Below are 14,306 nucleotides of genomic sequence, written 5' to 3' on the forward strand. Positions count from 1 at the left end.
TAAATATCAAATATTTAAATGAAATATTTAAAGCTGAAATATTTTCATTTTAAATTAAAGTCATATTAAATAATTTATAAAAATGAAAAACTTGCAATTGCAATATTCAATGTCCATCTGATTACCAACATAAATCTGTATTGCACTTTCTGTATCTCTAGATCGACATCTATGCAAATGAAGAAGAATAATATGAATTGTTTAACATTGCCAAATGCTCCTCAGCCACCATTTGCTACTTCTGCAAATACAATGCTAATTTATGAGTACCTCTAAACCATAAATTAGCACACAAAGAGAAACAAAAAAATGCATGCTGTGCACCAGTGGGAAATGATACTTCATTACGCAAGAATGTATTGCGTTCATACTATCTGAGAAGAAGGGTTTGACAAGTTAATTAATTTGACTTTCCTCTTACCTAAGCACTTCCATGTCTCAAATTCTTCTCACGTTTTCTACCCATTTCCATCTCCAATGTAAGGAGCAACACAACCCACAAATCTCCATGGTCTGAAGGAAACCCTTGGTTTCAGGGCAAGATATGTGGAGGAGCATTTCCTGGGTCCTGAATGGTGTCGGTTAATCAGACATGACAGGTATGTTTCTAGGTAATACTAATGCTATAATAATGCTGAGTGCAGGACAAGTTCTTGAGTGACTGAGGGGCCTGGTAGTTTAATAAATATTTGTGTACGTGTGCATGTGTGTGCGTGTGTGCGGTGAATGTAAAGGGCTCTCTTAAGTATGAGGCCACAGCAAGGGCCCTTCTTGTATGGGTCTAGGGTAGTAAGGCTGGAAAATGAGTGGGAATTCTTCCCTTAGAGGGTATATTTAAAACTGACATATGAAGGTTAACGGGAGGTGACCATGCAAAGAGCTGGGTGGGATAGAAAAGAACAACCTAAGCCAAGGGAACAGCAAATGCTCTGTGGCAGGAGAGCTCATAGTTTGTTCTAAGAACAGAAAGAAGGCCAGTGACTGGGTGCACAGAGAAAGACGAGCATAGTTAGAGATGGGCAAGGCCAGTCTTAAATGTCCAGAGGCAGTTAATAATGCTAGTGGCCTTATCAGATTTTCCAGTTCTCTCTCAATCTAGCATTTATAAACTAGAACTGAGCAAATCTCCAGGTTCTCATACATGTAAAAAGGGGAGAGCAAGGTCTCAAAATAGAGATACTAGATTTCTTCTAATAAAGTGGTAGGGCTTAGAGTGATTAACTTGAAAAATCTAAACTTATATGGCCATTATTGTGTCCAGAACGAGTAAATAGTTCATGATGAGTCCAGAAATTTATTCTAAAGAGATTTCTGACAAATCCAAAAAAGTTGCTATGTATGGATATTCAACACAGTGTTGTTTATAATGTCGATAAACCTGGAAACAACTTAATTAAGTCTGTGCCCCAGGAAACGAACCCGGGCCACTGAAGCAGAGCATGCCAAACTTAACCACTAGGCTGCTGGGGCTGGCCCTTAATTAGCTATTTTTGTAAATCATGAGTGCATGTTTAATTCTTTCCTAAATAAATTGAAAAAAATATATGAGTGATTTCTCTACTTCATGAATGAGTATATTGTATCAATAGATTTCCAAATAGTAAAACTTACTTGCACCCCATAGATAAGCCCTACTCACTTGTGATACGTATTTTTTAAGCTATTGAATTTGGTATGGAAGTGAGATTGGCTTACAATTTTCTTTACTTGTACTACTATGGGCATGGTATGAAGATTATAGAAGCTTTGTAAAATGAATCTGAAAGCCTTTCCTGTTTGTGTATTCACTAAAATATTTTATATAAGATAAGGATTATTAGTGTTTTGTATATTTGGTAAAATTAGCATTAACCCTTCTATCTGGGTCAGGCTTCCTCTTCGTAAGGGACAGGAAATCTTTTGATTTCTTATTTATGCTCTTATGATTATTTTATAGAGTTTTTTTTATTTCTTCTAAGTCAATTTTAGAAATATATATGTTTGGATAAAATTATTGTTTTCATCTAAACTTTCCAATTTATTGGGTTAGAGTAGCCATCATAATATTCATTTATACTATTTTAATCTCTAGTTTTACCTCCCCTTATTATTCATAATTTTGTTTATTTTTGCTTTTTCTCTTTTTCATTGTTCAATCTTATTTTAACTTTTTTCTTTTTCTGAGGAAAATTAGCCCTAAGTTAACATCTGCCACCAATCCTCCTCTTTTTTTGGCTCAGGAAGACTGGCCCTGAGCTAACATCCATGCCCATCTTCTTCTACTTTAAATGTGGGACACCTGCCACAGCATGGCTTGACAAGCGGTGCATAGGTCCACACCCAGGATCTGAACTGGCGAACTCCGGGCTGCCAAAGCAGCATGTGCAAACCTAACCACTGTGCCACCAGTCTGGCCCCTATTTTAACTTTTTATTACAAAAAGTTTTGAACATATAAATAGTATAATGAATTCCCGTGTACCTACCACCTGTCTTCAACAATTAACAATCTGTTTCTGATCCTGTGTTATCTATACCCTGTAATACTCCCATCCCCAAATTGAGAATCACATTATTTCATCTATAAATATTTCAATATGTGTGTTTAAAAGCTAAGGAATCTTATTAAAAGCGTGACACCCAATACCTTTATCACTCATAACCAGTTAATAATTCTTTAATAATATCAAATATACAGAGTTTGAATTTTCTTGATTCCTTCATGAATACATTTTTTTATAGTTTTTAGTTTGAATCAGGCTCCAAACAAGTCAATAGCAAAATGGATAAGGGATACAAACAGGCATTTAACAGAAGGAGAAAACTTAAGCCCTGCAACTAATGAAAAGGTGCTCAATATTATAAGTAATCAGGGAAATATGAATTAAAATCATAATTAAGATACCTTTCACACCTATTAGATCTGACAAAAATTAGAAAGTATGACAAAGACGTGAAGCTACAGGAATTCTCATAATGGATGGGGAGAGTTTAAATTGGCACAACCACTTTGAGGATAATTTGGCACTATCCAGGAAAATTAGAATCTACTAAATTTGAAGATGTGATATCCCTTTTAGGATAAACCCTGGAGAAAATCTAGCACTATACAATAAGGTGAAATGTGCAAGAATGTTTGTTGTTGCATTGTAGTTTGTAAAAGTAAACTTTGGGGAAAATTCATTGTTCATCAAATAGAAAGTGGACACAAAAATTGTGATATATTCATATGATAGTGTTGTGGTCATCTTGCAGCGGTAAGATGGATTCCTCCATTCAAAATGTGGATGGAATGTCTAGATTTATGATACCACATGCATTAAGAGGGTACGAAAAGGTTTATTATTCATATAATGAGGCTTTCTAGGGAGAGCAGGGAAGAATCCCAAGCTGGTCAAAAAATGGCTTGAGATAATAGGGAAAGGAGACTAGCTTGGGGTTTCTCTGGTGATTAACTCCTAACCACATGGATTAACTCTTAACCCACACTGGAGGGGGTAGTGTTTCCATGCATGCTCTAAGGCAGGGGGTTGTGTAGTGTTTTTTTTTTTTTCAAATTGAGTTGAGTTTATTATGAGCCAATCGCGAGCACCACATAGCCCGGGAGAGAACCTCCCCCAAGGAAGGAAGCCCTCTGAAGAAGCAGGGTGCACAGAGTGGTTATATTCTGTCTTGAAATAGGGAACAAGCATCACATGTGACAGGAATATCTCTTTTACTACAGCCACAGATGCTTTGCTGGCACAGCAGGTCAGTGGTCACAAGTTGAGCACAGCAGGTCGGGGGGGTTGCGTAGTTTGACCCTCTCACTGACGCTAAAGGAGTGAACACTGGGCTTTTGTCAGCTTGCCCAGATGTGGGGCAGAAGCGTAAGGGAGAGTAGTGGGGCTTAAAAATTGCCAGCAGTGAAACATCAAAAATGAAGTCAGACTCTTTATTACAAATGGAATATTAAAAATTTCTGGAACTATACATGTATTAACATGAATAAATCTCAAACACAAGAGTGGGCAAACAAAATTGTTTGAGGAATGACATATACATAGATAACTGTGGTATTTCCAGCAAAATATACATATTTTAAAAACAATAGTACATATTATTTATGAAAACATATTTGCACAGTAAGAATGTGAAAATACGTGTGGGAATGACAAACATGGGGAAAAGAGGATGGAATGGGGTGGTTATGAAGGGGGCTTGAAATATATCAGAAAGGGTGTTTAAAGAATATTGAATCAAAGTGTTGCAAATGTTACAGTTCAATAAAGCTCAAGAGTGGGTAAAAAGATGTTCATTATATTCTTCTCTACATATTTGAAATATTCTACTTAAAAAATTAAGAAAGAAACTTTCACACCCTTTAGAGTGGAAGCTTTATAGTCCAAAGGGTGAAGGAGCAATCTTGCTTCCATGGCCAAGTGGAGCTACAAAAAGGAGTCTGAGTCATGTACCACTGCTGCTCAGTATCACATGGTCTTGCCACAAAATCTGGTTCTGCTGCTGGACTGCTTTAGCGAGGTCTTGATGGTACGAGTACCTCCACTGGCCTCTCTTACCAGGAACCAACTCATCTCCTCGTGCCAATGCTCTGATTTCTAAATTTGCAACCTTTAGCTTGCATTTCTTTTGGTTCTCATACACAGTCACTCTTATGGGCACCAAGTGGCTTCAGGAGCACTAAGTAGGGAATTCTAGTATCTCCCATCTTGTGGACCTAAAACTATCATGTTTCTATCTTCCCTAGGAATTCACTTAGGACAAATATCCTTTTAAACCCTCAAAACACTCAGGCTCTAATGACACCCCTTTCAATTCCTCCTAAAGTAAGTGATCTTCAATAATTCTGGGAGCCCTCCCATCAACCCTCTGAAAGAGTATTTCCAAGGATCTAAGATGACTTGCTTTCTTAGCCAAAGTCCCTGATAAATTTGAGGATATCTAGACCTGCCCTTCTAAGGAAGGACATGACAGCTACTTGCATTTATTCTAAAGTGTCTCTCTTGCTGGAGAGGAGAAAAGAATACGAATTTAATTACCAGCAGGGCATTATAAAAAGTATTTCAGCAATAAAGAAAATAAAATTCTCTTTATTTTGGGGTAAAATGTATTTTGTTTAACTAATGTTTTCCATTAGCCGCACAGGCGCTCCTATCAAAAGTGCATGTGTTTATGGAAATTGGTACTGCTTTGGTTTAAAGCTTTCTCAATCCTTCATCCCTGTCAAAGCTTCAGGTTCTGCCTGGCTTGACCAGTGATGGAAGTGTCTTTAACCCAAAGTTGCTGCAACTCCAAAATCAGGAATGTGTAGCAGCAAGATTTGAACAGGAAGCTCAAGAATGTGGTAATATGATCATATGTCTCAAACCGAGATTCCAGGAAAAAAATTAAAATCTAGGATAAAAATCCAAGAACAGGAGCTGATGGCTTAGCAGTTAAGCTCGTGTGCTTCACTCTAGTGGCCCAGGGTTTGTGGATTCAGATCCTGGGCATGGACCTATACACCGCTCATCAAGCCATGCTGTGGTGGTGTCCCACATACAAAATAGAGGAAGATTGGCACAGATGTTAGTTTAGTGACAATCTTCCTCAAGCAAAAAGAGGAGGATTGGCAATGGATGTTAGCTCAGGGCCAATCCTCCTCACCAAAAAAAAAAAAACTCCAAGAAGAGAGAGGGGGCAGGGGGCAAGGACTGGAAGGAGGAGCTATGGAGACAAGCACAAAGAGAATTTTGAAGAACATCTGGGGTTATATGTGTGCTTGAGTTTTAAATCCTTAGCATGTGCAGAGGAGTGGGTGGCTGGCCTCATCCAGCATGGTCAGGCTGGAACTGTTAAGTTATAACTGTGACTTTCCCTGGAAAATAAAACAGGGACACTGAATGCCTGAAAATCTGAAGATCAAGACATGCCAACTCCCAAAGTCCAGTCTTTCCACCTACCTCCCAGTATTAAACCAAACTGGGGGAAGGTACTTAGTGAATATTCAGAAAACCACTCAGAAAACCTGTGGAAGGGCATCTCCAGGTAATTAGGGCAGCTGTGTGACTGCCACAGCAGGGTGTTATTTTGTTTGTTTGTTTATGGTGATCCTTCCTGGTACCAGCTTAGTACCATGTCACCTAGTTCTGAGCAGCCAGCTGCAGGGTCCTCAGGAAATAGATTTACAATCCAGAAGTCTCATGTGATCTGCTGTTTTATCTAAGGCCAGATGCTGGCAGAGAAAAATATGCACAGGGCTGGAGAAAAGGAAGATTAAACAAAATATCAAAACTAAAACCTGTTTCTCTGCCTTCCAGAGGTAAAGAATTTTTTCTTTTTAAAGAACTGTTTTTCTTATTAAATTACAGAAATCTCTATCTATCGCCTCCTTCTAAGCTTTATGATGAGGTAAGTTATCACTTTAATGTAGATCCTTTCATGAGATTTTTCTATTCAAATTTATGATCTTTCTCAGCAAGTTTTGAGATTCTCAGTATCTCTCCGTGTCTTTTAAAAATCTCAGGCCTCTGTCTCCTTCTTCTTGGCCTGCAGCCTTTCTAGATCTTTTATCCCACATTACTCTATCAACTCCGGCTGCTGACAGGGAACTCAGCTGCTCGGCGACTAAAGCTGCAGCTTGCACTGATGCTCAACTACTGGTGCTGATGCTGACGTTGATCACCATCCTTCGTTCTCATCACACACTCTCCACAATAGGACCGTTAGGTCCTTCTTTATATTTATTCATTTTCTCTTTTTCTCATGCTATTTGTGGCAGACACCTGAAAGAGTTTCCATCTCAATTCAGCAATTCAAACATATAAATTCTTTCTGTGGTCCATAAATGTTTATGTTGTTTCATTATAATGGTGTGCTTTAGTACCTGGACAGCACCCTGCTTCCAAAGCAATGCATTCTCATGTCTGCGCAAATTGTTATGTTCATCTTGACTGACTCATGTGGCACAAAAATAAGCTTTCATGCCAAAGCATGGACAGATCCAACCGACTCAACTGACCAAAAAAAGAGCACAAAAACACCATGACACATATCACTGTGTTTTCTAAAGCGTTTCTTTTCTCATTTTTCTTGGCAATGTATGCAGACTTAATCTGACATTCTGTTTAATGCATGTGTGCTGGAGAGTGCAATGTTACAAAGGACGAGTGATGTCAGCCCCAATTACACAACTCACAGGAGATACAGCAGGCAGGGCATAGCAAAAAGGGAGAGGGGCTGGAGACATTTGATAATTTGCAATTATCGTTGTCTGTGTTATCATTTTACTCTCCCCCTCTTTGGTCTCTTATGTGGTATCCTTTTTTAAAGGCCTTTTCCTCCCCATCATCTCTATAAATGCTGCACATACCATAGCATGATGGAATAATGTGTTGAAATATTATTACCTATGGTTGATCCTTCTCACAGTTCTGGAGGTTGGGAAGTCGAAGATCAAGGCACTGGCAGACTCGGTATCTGCTAAGGGTCTGCTTCCTGGTTCATAGATGGCCATCTTCTCACTGTGTCCTCACGTGATTGAAAGAACAGACTTCTCTGGGGTCTCTTTTACAGGCACAATAATCCCATTCCTAAGGGCTCCACCCTCATGACCTGATGACCTCCCAAAGTCCCACCTCCAAATACCATCACATTGGGCGTAAGGATTTCAACATTTAAATTTGGGGGAGACACAAACATTCAGTCTATAGCAGTCCCTCTCATCTTCCCGTTTCCCTTCCCCCCGCTTAAGCAGCTGTGTGGCCCTGAGTCAGTTGCCTACAGGGCGGGCTGTGGTCAGCAGAAGTCAGACATCCAGGGAGTTCCCCAGGCTAAGCCCAGAGGAAGGAAAGGGTTTCAGAATAAGGAAAAAAATGTCGTGGTCAGAAGTAGCAGCAAAGCAAGGGGAAACTCCTCCCCCTCAAAAAAAAAAAAATCCATGTAAAAGGGAGGAGGGAGGACCAAGGGGCAGAGTTCCTCCAAGTCTGAAGAAATTTGAAGGTAGAGACAAGACCCCTTCAGGTTCACTCCAAGGAAATATATGTGAAAGTCTTCTAGAACAAACATAATAATACTAGGAACAATAATAATAGTAGCGTTTGTGAGAATCCTCTGTATGCTTATACTTTGTTTACATCTGTCCTATACTGAGGGTATGAGCAAAGATTAGACCAATCACAGCTTTCATAATTCAAAGTACTTCCTTTTCTTTAATTGTTATATAACACAAAATAAAATCATCATGAACACTATCAATGCATGGTCCGAGCTCCTCAAGCCATGAGGCATTGTGATTATTCAGCACCTTAGATTTCAAAAGCCCTTTTTCCTATAGCAACAAATCATTATTTTTCAGGATGGCAACATTCCCTTTTCTTTATTACACTCAATTTTCCCGTGACCTCCAAGTGTTCCAACATGCGTCTGACTAAAAATGGTGTGCGCTTGACTCCTTGACTTCTAATCAAACTCAAATATTCCTAGATTATTTGAGATATAGAAAGAAACCATTAAGTACTTGAAAGAAACTCTAAATTATGAAGGAGTGAAAATTATTCAGATATTTTAGTGCAGTCTAATACATGCAGTTTCCCTCGTTTATTTTAGATAACTCCCTTATTTACATCCAAGAAGGCTCACCTTTTTCCTTCAGAAAGCGTGTGATATACCAAGCTGCTTCTCTTTTTGAGGTTAGAATAATGCTTTCTCTGCACCCAGCTGCATTTACACACCTTGTAATGCATGTCCTCTCCTGCCAGGACAATGCCTAACTTCCACGCCTGCAACAACAGGGTAATTAATTACACACATCTTGCAGAATGCCCTTTCCTTACCTATGGATAATTAATTCCCAAAGCTTTGTGATACTTGGTTCTTCTCCACAGTCCTGGAACATCCTTGCTCCTGACCCCATCAAAGACCACCTGACCAATGAAGCCTAGGGATACAGCAGCTCTAAATCTATAAACCTGCATGTCTGTGTTTCTTTTCACTTACCTGTTGGATTATCATATATTTGAATTCTTTGGGCCTCGTTCTTTCCCAATGATACAGGGATAATATTTTGCAAATATTAAACTAATCTGTTTTTCATTTCTTCTGTATATCATGCTCCCTTGTTCCCTTCTACCATCGGTGATGAATCCTCATGTGCATTTCCTCAGGGAGGGCACCACCAAGTACCCACAGAACAAAGAAGTTACTGACTGTAGCAAGACAATGGTCTTGAAAAAAGCCAAGCTTTGTAGAGATTTCTAAAAGGGATTTCTAAATTTCAATGCTCTTCCTTCTATAATACAAGTACTGGACCTGGAGGAATCAGTCATTGAATTTTATCTAAGCAAGGGTCCAGCCATCTAAGAAGAGGAAGCGGAAAGCCTCCTTCCTTTTCTTGAATGGCAGGTTGAAGGGAGGCAACATGGTCAAAGATAGCAGCAGCAAGGACCATTGCTTTCCCCCTCTCTTTGAATGGAACCATCTATACATGTGGTACAAAGAGGTAAAAAAAAAATCCACTCCCTCCTTTGTTCCTCTCCACACCACCTTAGAGGAAGGCGGCCTGGCTAGTGGCATACTTCCTTGTGTTACCAGAGAAACTCTACAAGTGGCCACTTACACTATGATGCAGGAAAACAATGCAACAATGACAGTGAGAGTTGAGTAGACAGTGAGCCCGCGTCAGCACTTTTGGCTCTGCATGGTGTGTGTGGTATACAAGGAATTCAGAAATGTTCAATTAATGGGCTGCAAAGATCCTGAGAAGTTCAGTGGATTGCACAGGGACTTTGCACACTGGAGAATATTGCCCAGGACCACCCCATGCTCCCTGAGAGTTGGTAATCCACTTTGTCCACCAGTACTGATGAGGATTATTTTAGGCTGGTTACTGTTAAAAACTACAGATGAAAAGGAGGCTCTGAGGAGTGGAATTTGCTTGCTCTTTGATGAGAGACATTTGCGTTTGTCAAGGAAGTCTCCATCTGTGGGGGTGTGTCCCTCTCTGCACCAGGAGGAAGGGGGGATGACCTTATCTCTAGAAACTCTTAATGGGGATGGCAAGGACTTAAGTCTTGTTTATTGTGCTTATCTGGTAACCTCATGTAGCTGACTGCCCCCACCACCAACATCCTCCTTTGTCTTTAACTGAAGATAATATTTAAGGTGGTGACTTCTGCCATTTACTTAATCTGGTTTGATTCTTATCTAAAAGTTATAGGACCACCCAATAACCAGACCCCACCTGCACTGATACCATTTTAACAACTTTTTTACGTATTCTTTCCTTTGTCTTATAAAGAGATAACTCACATACCTATGCCTTAAATTTAGCCCTACTCTCAACTCATGTTTGCAGCAGCAGCTCTGACTGCCCATTGGTCCTGTCCCCATGCAGCAGCAGCAGCTCTTTACTGCCCATGGTTCCTGTCCCCATGCTATTCCATACTGTTCTCTAAATAAAAGGGCACTACTTTCAGACCTTGAGAGTCCAAGAAATCTTTCTTTCGACTCTTCGGCTCGCCGACCCCACATCAGTACCGGAACTCGGGGACAGCCTCCACCTAAAAGAATTAGTTGGCTCCTCAGCAGAGTGGGTATCCATCCCACCTGGCACTCATACCAATACTCTAGACTTTCAACATGAAAGGAGTAAGGGTGGGAGGGTGTCCTTCATTCTAATAGAAAGACAGGTCATGGGTTTCTCACCCTACATGGAGGTAGTAGTGCACGCTGGGGTCTCAGACGGCTTTGAAGAACTAGGAGCTGGTCTGACAAATCCAGCTTTTTACCTCATCTTAGCTCACCGAGCAATGCTAGGTAGAAGGCCTTGTAGCCCATGATACCCACACCTCATCAATTTGCACAATGGGAATATATCAAAAGGCTGGTATTGTCAATGACAAGTGCGGGCCTGGCTCCCTGACTAGAAGCCGAAAACCCAGCCCTCTTCTGGAAAACTCATTTTTACTCCCTACACTAACTATGCACTAACTATACCCCAATTGCCACTTCTGTGCTTCTGATTCCATGTAAATACATCCATTAACAGGTAATTCTAGACATAGAAGAAGAAAGGCAGAATTTATGACTCGGAAATAACCTCAGGCCTAGTTCCTGCCCAACATCTTTAGTTCCTTTGGGAACCAGGAAGGCTGCTCAGGATGCTCTTTCCTCTCCATACCTCCTTGCTGTTTACATAAGACTTAATCTTCAAGACTCAAGACAAGTGTCATCTCCTCTAGAAATTCTTGCCCTGTATCCTTTATCAAGGATGAGTTAGGGGCCAGCCTCTCTTCACTCTATGCATATTTCTATATAGCAATTAATTATTATATTATGTTGAAATTGTCTTCAAACTTGCATATCTTCCTACAAGATTAGAAAGAATGGTTTTTTTTTAGCTCTATATCCCTCTCTATATGTTAGCACAGTGCTTTGATATTACTATAAAGTCTCAATACATATCGTTACATGACTGAATGAATGATTGAACGAACAAATGAATGACTTCGTAGCAGTTCCATCTGCCAATCCAAATATTGGGGATTCAAAATGCTATGTAAATTTGGAAGAAGTTTTGATTTAAAGTATGAAAAGGTGTGATGGTGCAAAAGACTCTGCTATGCACATAATTTCGCTTGAAGAGAGGCTTAAGCAAAGCTGGAGATTAAAAAAGAAAATGAATAAAATAACCATGAATGAGCTTCAGATACACGTTAGTAGTACAAAACACGTGAACTAAGACGGTATGTATCTTATTGGAACAAATCAAGAGAGGTAATTTAATGGTCTGCTAAGTTGTATGTCATCTTCCCCTGGTGAGGTCTCCTTTGTGGTGTCATTTCATTACCTGTACCTGTTCACTCTTTAATCAATTGTCACAGAGCTCCAGGACTCTCTGGAGTGAATATAAAGCTATCAAACTAATTCTGGAGTCTGATCCTATGCAGGTGGACCTCTTCTTAACACTGCTGTTAAGACTCAAAGCACCAAGGCTTTGAAAATGGAGATTTGGAGATGAGAGGGGATGGCCACAGTTACTCCTTCAAAGATTATACAGAGAAAGGGCTCCCCATAAAGTCAGTGGGTTATCTTGGTAGCAGTATCATTATAAATGAAGCATTGTTTCAGGTTGTTTCTTGGGATGTAAGGGCGTAACGCTTGAAAGAACACCTAGTGGAAATCCTTTCTACTGTGAACTATGTACTATTTTATAGATATGTGACTGTGGGTGAACAATTCTTATATTAAGCTGCCCTAAAAACTATTTTTGATTTTAATCTAATAAAGTTTAAATTGTAAGCCAATTCTATTTAAAATGTCAATATAGCCATAACTTTTATCCCCTCCTGGCACACTATATGTTTGATGTCTATTTATTTTCTTTCTCCACTCACTAAAATTTCAGCTGTATGATATTTTCTTCAGCATCTAGGAATAGTAATTTCTCAATAAATAGTTGTTGAGTAAACAGTACTTTATTTTTAACACACATTAACCACATCTTTCTCATTATTTCACTTTCTTCCTCCCATCACTCTACATTCCTTACATTGTTTTCATTGTGTTCAATTTTGAATCTTCTATTAAATTCCAGATTTTTCAGTCATGCCAACAAGAAACATGCTTCTGAGTATGAGCTTTTTACTGAATACCAAAAAATAAATATGAGGCATTTCTATGTATTGTGTGTATTCAATGTCAAACAACCAGTCAATTTATGGAAAGTAAACTGGTTACGTGGCACATGTAGAAAAATTCTGCTCCAACATAAGCACACATCTACATACATGCCTACTCCATTCCAATTATTTGATTTTTTTTTCTCTTTTAACAGAACCTGTTGATATTGTGTAATCATTGATTCACTTTATCAACATTGCGAACTTGGTTTCCTATCTAAGGAAATAATTGGGGCTCCTCAGCCTTTATCCAGTTAAGTCTTCTTTCAATAAGATATTAACGTTAGTACTTTAATATGCAATGCTTATGGAAATGATGGCTTCTTGAACTCTTACTATTACCTAAACTCAAACAACACAGCAAAGTAGGTACTAGTCCTTGAGGATAGACTAAGTCCCTAGGCACTTGACACCTATCACACTTGAACAGTTGACAGGGCATTTAAGCAGTTGGCACAAGCTGATATGAGAACTGCTTAACTTGCAGAGTATCTAGTGGAAAGTTGAAGTCTGCTGAATTGGATATCAGAAACCCAGAGAGCCAGGAATCCTATTTTAGTTCTGGTTCACACTGTGACAAGCTACATAGCCCTAGGCAACTTGGCACCTTTCTTAACAAGTAGTAGAAATGATGCCCACTGATCTCAGATGTATGGTGAGAAATAGTATTTTAGGAATATCTTGAAATCTAGGCATACACAACATTTTTCTTCGCAAAATATTTTTTCATATATTTATCAATCTAGGACATTCAGTCAGAAATCTTTAAATTTAAAAAAGTCTCCATTTTTTGTACTTCCCTCTTCGTCTCCTGCATTGCTTCCTCATGTTTTTGATTTACAAAGAAACTATTTTCCCTTTTATTTCCAACAACCTTTATGTGCTGATAGATCTGTTAACTTTTGTGTTTTGTTTGGCCTGTCAAGCAAATTCCTGAAAGACATTCTAATGAACTTCAGAAGCAACTGGTCAGCGTATCTTAATCCGAGTTCACCACAGTTACTTGCTGTCTTTCCAAAAGGCCTTAAAATATTTACAAGTCGACATGAGGTGGGGGAGTGCTTATTCAGTGGATAAGTACTTTACATTTACAATGAGGAGTATGCAGGAAGGGAGAGATCCATCAGCTTTTACACACTGAAGCGTCCTTGGGGACTGGAACCATGCTTGGGTCATCTCTGTATACTACTTGAGACCTAGCATAGAGTTTTGCACTAGGAGATACTTAAAATGTTTGAATTCACTTCATTTAAATAAATGCACACAATTTACTTTGCTTTCTTTGATGATCCATTACAATTTTTCAAATATGGTTTTGAGACTTTTGAAAATCCTAGCACAGATGATGAATGAGTCTGTTTGTGTACGTAGGACGCGGATGATTGTTCTACCACTGGAACTGATTTATGGCTCATTTTTGCCTTTTAAACAATTATAATATCCCTTGGAATTTCTATATTCTGCTCCTGGGGTATTGTCTTGGAAATAAGACTATTTCTGTGTCCCATGATTTTCTCAGAGAAACAAACATATCTTGTGTACATGGATTTAATAAAATGACAGCTGTACAAGGCTAGAGGGAGGTAACGCTGATTTAGGAATTCAAAGACAAAAATTGGAATTAGAGCTAGCTGAAATGTAGCATTTCTTATACACAGTTGACTTTGGA

General features: G+C 39.1%; 1 long non-coding RNA gene across 1 annotated transcript in view; it reads left to right on the top strand.

Moving 5' to 3' along the window:
• Positions 1-430: 430 nt before the first annotated feature.
• LOC139045130 (uncharacterized) overlaps positions 431-14,306 on the top strand; it is a 106,397-nt gene continuing 92,521 nt past the window's right edge. The window contains exon 1 of the long non-coding RNA XR_011502881.1: positions 431-599. This is a non-coding gene — a long non-coding RNA (uncharacterized lncRNA). The remainder of the gene's footprint in view (positions 600-14,306) is intronic.

The sequence above is a fragment of the Equus asinus genome, chromosome 4 (assembly GCF_041296235.1).
Source record: "Equus asinus isolate D_3611 breed Donkey chromosome 4, EquAss-T2T_v2, whole genome shotgun sequence".
Taxonomy (NCBI): domain Eukaryota; kingdom Metazoa; phylum Chordata; class Mammalia; order Perissodactyla; family Equidae; genus Equus; species Equus asinus.